Source organism: Aquarana catesbeiana, linkage group LG04 (assembly GCF_042186555.1).
Source record: "Aquarana catesbeiana isolate 2022-GZ linkage group LG04, ASM4218655v1, whole genome shotgun sequence".
Lineage (NCBI taxonomy): Eukaryota > Metazoa > Chordata > Amphibia > Anura > Ranidae > Aquarana > Aquarana catesbeiana.
In genome coordinates, this window is record NC_133327.1 from 610,354,364 (window position 1) to 610,362,381 (window position 8,018).

Genomic DNA, 8,018 nt, shown 5'->3' on the forward strand with positions numbered 1-8,018 from the left:
TTTTTTTAACCACTTCAGCCCCAGAAGGATTTACCCCCTTCCTGACCAGAGCACTTTTTACAATTTGGCACTGCGTCGCTTTAACTGCTAATTGCGCGGTCATGCAATGCTATACCCAAATGAAATTTGCGTCCTTTTCTTCCCACAAATAGAGCTTTCTTTTGATGGTATTTGATCACCTCTGCAGCTTTTATTTTTTGCGCTATAAACGGAAAAAGACCGAAAATTATGAAAAAAAAAAATTTTTCTACTTTTTGTTATAAAAAAAATCCAATAAACTCAATTTTAGTCATACATTTAGGCCAAAATGTATTCGGCCACATGTCTTTGGTAAAAAAAAATGTCAATAAGCGTATATTTATTGGTTTTCGCAAAAGTTATAGTGTCTACAAACTAGGGTACATTTTCTGGAATTTACACAGCTTTTAGTTTATGACTGCCTAAGTCATTTCTTGAGGTGCTAAAATGGCAGGGCAGTACAAATGACCCCATTTTGGAAAGTAGACACCCCAAGAAAATTGCAGAGAGGCATGTTGAGCCCATTGAATATTATTTTTTTTGTCCCAAGTGACTGAATAATGACAAAAAAAAAAAATTACAAAAAGTTGTCACTAAATGATATATTGCTCACACAGGCCATGGGCATATGTGAAATTGCACCCCAAAATACATTTAGCTGCTTCTCCTGAGTATGGGGATACCACATGTGTGGGACTTTTTGGGAGCCTAGCCACGTACGGGGCCCCAAAAACCAAGCACCGCCTTCAGGATTCCTAAGGGCGTAAATTTTTTATTTCACTCCTCACTACCTATCATAGTTTTGAAGGCCATAAAATGCCAAGATGGCACAAAACCCCCCCAAATGACCCCATTTTGGAAAGCAGATGCCCCAAGCTATTTGCTGAGAGGCATGTTGAGTCCATGGAATATTTTTTATTTTGCCACAAGTTTCAGGAAAATGACAAACTTTTTTTTTTTGCACAAAGTTGTCACTAAATGATATATTGCTCACACAGGCCACGGGCATACGTGGAATTGCACCCCAAAATACATTCTGCTGATTCTCCCGAGTACGGGGATACCACATGTGTGGGACTTTTTGGGAGCCTAGCCGCGAACGGGGCCCCAAAAACCAAGCACCACCTTCAGGATTTCTAAGGGCATAAAGTTTTGATTTCACTCCTCACTACCTATCACAGTTTTGAAGGCCATAAAATGCCCAGATGGCACAAAACCCCTCCAAATGACCCCATTTTGGAACGTAGACAACCCAAGCTATTTGCTGAGAGGCATGTTGAGTCCATGGAATATTTTATATTTTGACACAAGTTGCGGGAAAGTGACATTTTTTTTTTTTGCACAAAGTTGTCACTAAATGATATATTGCTCAAACATGCCATGGGCATATGTGGAATTACACCCCAAAATACATTCTGCTGCTTCTCCTGAGTATGGGGATACCACATGTGTGGGACTTTTTGGGAGCCTAGCTTCATACGGGGCCCCGAAAGGGCGTACATTTTTGATTCACTCCTCACTACCTATCACAGTTTCGAAGGCCATAAAATGCCAAGATAGCACCCACCCCCACACCCCCCGAATGACCCAATTTTGGAAAGTGGGCACCCCAAGCTATTTGCTGAGAGGCATGGTGAGTATTATGATGCAGCTCTCATTTGTTTTTGAAAATGAAGAAAGACAAGAAAACATTTTTTTTTTTCTTTTTTCAATTTTCAAAACTTTGTGACAAAAATTGAGGTCTGCAAAATACTCACTATACCTCTCAGTAAATAGCTTGGGGTGTCTACTTTCCAAAATAGGGTCATTTGGGGGGGGGGGGGGGGGGGGTGCCACCTGGGCATTCCATGGCCTCTGAAACTGTGATAGGCAGTGAAGAGTGAAATCAAAAGGTGCTTGGTTTTCGGAGTCCTGTACGCGGCTAGGCTCCCAAAAAGTCTCACACATGTGGTATCCCTGTACTCAGAAGCAACAGAATGTATTTTGGGGTGTAATTTCACATATTCCCATGGCATGTTTGAGCAATATATCATTTAGTGACAACTTTGTGCAAAAAAAAAAAAAAAAAATTGTCTTTTTCCCGGAACATGTGTCACACTATAAAATATTCCATGGACTCGACATGCCTCTCAGCAAATAGCTTGGGGTGTCTACTTTCCAAAATGGGGTCATTTGGGGGGGGGGGGGGGGGTTGAACTGTCCTGGCATTTTATGCACAACATTTAGAAGCTTATGTCACACATCACCCACTCTTCTAACTACTTGAAGACAAAGCCCTTTCTGACACTTTTTGTTCACATGAAAATTTTTTTTTTTTTTTTGCATGAAAATTACTTTGAACCCCCAAACAGTATATATTTTTTAAGCAAATGCCCTACAGATTAAAATGGTGGGTGTTTCATTTTTTTTTTTCACACAGTATTTGCGCAGCGATTTTTCAAACGCATTTTTTTGGGAAAAAAACACACTTTTTTAAATTTTAATACACTAAAACACACTATATTGCCCAAATGTTTGATGAAATAAAAAAGATGATCTTAGGCCGAGTACATGGATACCAAACATGACATGCTTTAAAATTGCGCACAAACGTGCAGTGGCGACAAACTAAATACATTTTTAAAAGCCTTTACAGGTTACCACTTTAGATTTACAGAGGAGGTCTACTGCTAAAATTACTGCTCTCGATCTGACCTTCGTGGTGATACCTCACATGCATGGTGCAATTGCTGTTTACATTTGACGCCAGACCGACGCTTGCGTTCGCCTTTGCGCGAGAGCAGGGGGGGACAGGGGTGCTTTTTTTTTTTTTCTTTATTATTTTTTTGCTTTTGTATCTTGTTTTTAAACTGTTTATTTCATTTTTTTTTTTTTTTAAATCTTTTTTTTTTGTTATCTCAGGGAATGTAAATATCCCCTATGATAGCAATAGCTAGTGACAGGTACTCTTTTTTGAAAAAATTGGGGTCTATTAGACCCTAGTTCTCTCCTCTCATGCTCGTAGCTTCCGGTTTCTTATGCCGCGTACACACGGTCGGACTTTCCGGCATACTTGGTCCGGCGGACCAGAGTGTGCCGGACAATCCGCCCGTGTGTAGGCACCGGCGGACTTTTCCGGCGGACTTTTTCCCAAAAGCCCGCCGGACCTAGATTTGAAGAAAGTTCTAAATCTTTCCGCCGGACTCAGTTTCGGGCGGAAAGTCCGCTCGTGTGTGTGCTGGTCCGACGGAAAGCCCGCTCGTGTGTAGGCTGGTCCGACGGACCAGATACAACACGAGGGCAGGGTATTGCATCTCACGCTCGCTGCAATAGGAAAAACAAATTTTCCTATTGCGGCGAGCGCGGGGCATACCAGGCCCTTAGGTCTGGTATGGATTATAAAGGGAAGCCCCTACGCCGAAAAAAACGGCGTGGGGTCCCCCCTAAAATCCATACCAGACCCCGATCCGAGCACGCAGCCTGGCCGGTCAGGAAAGGGGGTGGGGACGAGCGAGCGCCCCCCCCCCCTCCTGAACCGTACCAGGCCGCATGCCCTCAACATGGGGGTGGGTGCTTTGGGGGAGGGGGGCGCCCTGCGCCCCCCCCCCCCAAAGCACCTTGTCCCCATGTTGATGAGGACAAGGGCCTCTTCCCGACAACCCTGGCCGTTGGTTGTCGGGGTCTGCGGGCGGGGGCTTATCGGAATCTGGGAGCCCCCTTCAATAAGGGGGCCCCCAGATCCCGGCCCCCCACCCTATGTAAATGAGTATGGGGTACATGGTACCCCTACCCATTTACCTAGGAAAAAAGTGTAAGTAATAAAACACACTACACAGGTTTTTAAAATATTTTATTAAACAGCTCCGGGGGGGGGGGATCTTCCTCCGGCTTCGGGGGTCTTCTTCCGGCTTCGGGGGTCTTCTTCCGGCTTCGGGGGTCCCTCCGCTTCATCTTCTCCCGGCGTCCGGTTGGTTCTTCTCCGCTCTCTTCTCCCGGTGTTCCTGTTCTTCGGCCGGCTCCTCTGCTGTCTTCAAGTAGCTCTCTTGCCAGCAGAGGTCCGGACTTCTGGGCTTCTGGGCTTCTGGGCTTCTGGGCTTCTCTTCCCCAGATGTTGACACGACGCTCTCTCCGGCTGGACTGCTCTCCGAGGGCTGCGTTGTGACTTATATAGGTGGAGACCCCGCCCCCTTTTGATGTCACAGTCCCTGGGCATGCTGGGACTGTGACGTTTTAGGGGGCGTGGTCACTGGGTGATGTTGACCACGCCCCCTAAAACGTCACAGTCCCAGCATGCCCAGGGACTGTGACATCAAAAGGGGGCGGGGTCTCCACCTATATAAGTCACAACGCAGCCCTCGGAGAGCAGTCCAGCAGGAGAGAGCGTCGTGTCAACATCTGGGGAAGAGAAGCCCAGAAGCCCAGAAGCCCAGAAGCCCAGAAGCCCAGAAGCCCAGAAGTCCGGACCTCTGCTGGCAAGAGAGCTACTTGAAGACAGCAGAGGAGCCGGCCGAAGAACAGGAACACCGGGAGAAGAGAGCGGAGAAGAACCAACCGGACGCCGGGAGAAGATGAAGCGGAGGGACCCCCGAAGCCGGAAGAAGACCCCCGAAGCCGGAGGAAGATCCCCCCCCCCCGGAGCTGTTTAATAAAATATTTTAAAAACCTGTGTAGTGTGTTTTATTACTTACACTTTTTTCCTAGGTAAATGGGTAGGGGTACCATGTACCCCATACTCATTTACATAGGGTGGGGGGCCGGGATCTGGGGGCCCCCTTATTAAAGGGGGCTCCCAGATTCCGATAAGCCCCCGCCCGCAGACCCCGACAACCAACGGCCAGGGTTGTCGGGAAGAGGCCCTTGTCCTCATCAACATGGGGACAAGGTGCTTTGGGGGGGGGGCGCAGGGCGCCCCCCTCCCCAAAGCACCCACCCCCATGTTGAGGGCATGCGGCCTGGTACGGTTCAGGAGGGGGGGGGGGCGCTCGCTCGTCCCCACCCCCTTTCCTGACCGGCCAGGCTGTGTGCTCGGATCGGGGTCTGGTATGGATTTTAGGGGGACCCCACGCCGTTTTTTCGGCGTAGCGGGGTTCCCCTTTATAATCCATACCAGACCTAAGGGCCTGGTATGCCCCGCGACGGGGCTAGTAAGGTGTCAATCTCGCCGATAAAAGCGGCAAGATTGACATCCTTTTCTAGTCCCGTCGCACCTGAGTCACGTTCAAAATGAACGGACTTGTCCGTGTGTGGGCAAGTCCGTTCATTCTGAAAGTCCGCCGGAACTCCGGCGAAAGTCCGTCGGAAAGACGGGCGGACTTAGCCCGCCGGAAAGTCCCGGCGTGTGTGGGCAAGTCCGTCCGTTTTAAAGTCCGGCGCACCTGGCGGACAAAGTCCGTCGGAAAGTGTGCCGGACCAAGTAGGATAGAAAGTCCGCTCGTGTGTACGCGGCATTAGGATATAGAGATGCTTGGAGCCATTCTGGTCTCTGATCAGCTCTATGGTCAGCTGGCTGAATCACCGGCTGCATTCTCAGGTACCCTGTTGGGACAGGAGAGCCAGAGAAAAACATGGAAGACAGTGGGGGGGGGGCATTCCCTCCCACTGCTTGTAAAAGCAGTCTAGAGGCTAATTAGCCGCTAGGATTGCTTTTACATGAAAGCCAACCGCTGGCTGAAAAGAATGATACCAAGATGATACCTAAACCTGCAGGCATCATTCTGGTATAACCACTCAAAGTCCAGCAACATACCAGTATGTTGCTGGTCCTTGTTGGGCATATATTGTAAACTTTTTTTTCATGCAGCCTGTGGGCTGAACGAAAAAAAGATATTGATCGGTGGGTATGCCCACCATTAGAATACCTCCCTTCATCCACCCACTTCTAATGATGGGCATACATGCACCGTTTATATATGCCGAAGCATGGGGGTATCCTCCCGCAAAAGGTAGGAGCAAATCGCTCCTCCACCCACTGCTGCCCCCACGCTTCAGCATATATGCTGAAGTATGTAACTGTGGTGGTGAAATCACCTCCGACAGCGCTGGAGTCACGGCTTTATGTATCGTGGGAGCAAATGCTGTTGCTGTCAAGATAAATAAATCCACGCTGCAACTGAATGGCATACCTGCTAAGCAAATGATGGTTAACAATAAAACAAAGTAACATTACAGTATAACAGTAAGACTTACCATACCTGCAAAGCAAATACAAAAAAAAATAGTAAAAAATAAAACACTTAACGCAACCTGTGCCTAAAATATATATATATGCCGAAGCATGGGGGCATCCTCCTGCAAAAGGTAGGAGCAAATCGCTCCTCCACCCACTGCTGCCCCCACGCTTCGGAATATATGCTGAAGTATGTAACTGTGGTGGTGAAATCACCTCCGACAGCGCTGGAGTCACGGCTTTATGTATCGTGGGAGCAAACGTTGTTGCTGTCAAGATAAATAAATCCGCTCTGCAGCTGAATGGCGTACCTGAAAACAAAAAAATGGTTAACAATAAAACACAGTAAACAGTAAAGTATTAAAAAATTGCATACCTATAAAGCAAACATGATAAAAACATAACAATAAAACATTGTAGAATAGAATACAGTAAAAAAGAGAGGAACAATAGAGAGAGAACAATAAAAGGACAACTATTTTTGTTTTTTTTTATTTTATATATATATATATATATATATATATATATATATATATATATATATATATATATATATATATATATATATATATATATATATATATATATATATATATATATATATTTTTTTTTTTTTTTTTTTTACTTTTTTTGTAATTTTTACTTTTGTAACTGGTACCAGGTTTTGGTCTCTCAAAATGCGATGGCATCATGGGAGACCTGTGAAAGTGTGTCCTAGTCTGTGCAGTGCTGTACCCTACGCTAATACTCAACTAGTGTATGGTAGAGTTCAAAACATTCACCAATGCAAAAACCAGGATCGTCAGGACAGGAGGGACAATAATACCGGGTGTCACGCCTATATCCGCGCTTGCTGCAGACACGACATCTTTTTTGGGGGGGCTCGTTGGGTAGGGGTACTCGGGAGGACATAAAGAAAATGCCTCTCATGCAGCCGGCTTACTGCATTTGGTTGGGAAAGGTGAGGTGGAGCACCATCTGGAAACAGAAGGGCTCTGACGATCTCTTCCTGGAATTTAAGGAAGGATCCAGTCCGTCCTGAAGCTCTGCATAGCACATAAGCGTTCAGCAAAGCCAATTAAAATAAATAAACAGACACTTTTTTGTACCAGCGTCTGGCCTTACGGGCAACTAGGTACGGCGCCAACAACTGGTCGTTGAGGTCCACCCCTCCCATGTTAAGGTTATATTCGTGGACACAGAAGGGTTTCTCCACAACACCAGTCGCCGTAGTAATTTGGACCGTTGTGTCTGCATGAAGGGAGGTAAGAACGAAAACATTCTTATTATTCCTCCACTTCATAGCGAGCAAATTATTACACTGCAAGCAGGCTCTCTCCCCCAGCCTAAGACAGGAATCTACAAGCCGCTGGGGAAAGCCCCGGCGATTAGGTTGCATGGTGCCACATGCTCCAATCTGATGATCAAAAAGGTGACTAAAAAGTGGCACGCTCGTGTAATAATTGTCCACGTACAAGTGGTACCCCTTTCCAAATAAGGGTGACACCAAGTCCCACACAATCTTGCTAGCGCTTCCTATGTAGTCGGGGCAGTTTGTCGACTCTACGTGACTATCTTTGCCCTCGTAAACCATAAATCTACATGTATAGCCTATGGCCCTGTCACAGAGCTCATACATCTTGACCCCGTATCTGGCACGCTTGCTGGGAAGGTACTGTTTGAATGACAAGCGGCCAGAAAACGTAATCAGGGACTCATCAACGCAGACAACTCGATGGGGAGTAAACAAGTCTGCAAAACGTTGGTTGAAGTGGTTTACAAGGGGCCGAATTTTGTAGAGCCGATCGTATCCAGGGTCTCTACGAGGACGACAGAGTTCATTGTTGTTGAAGTG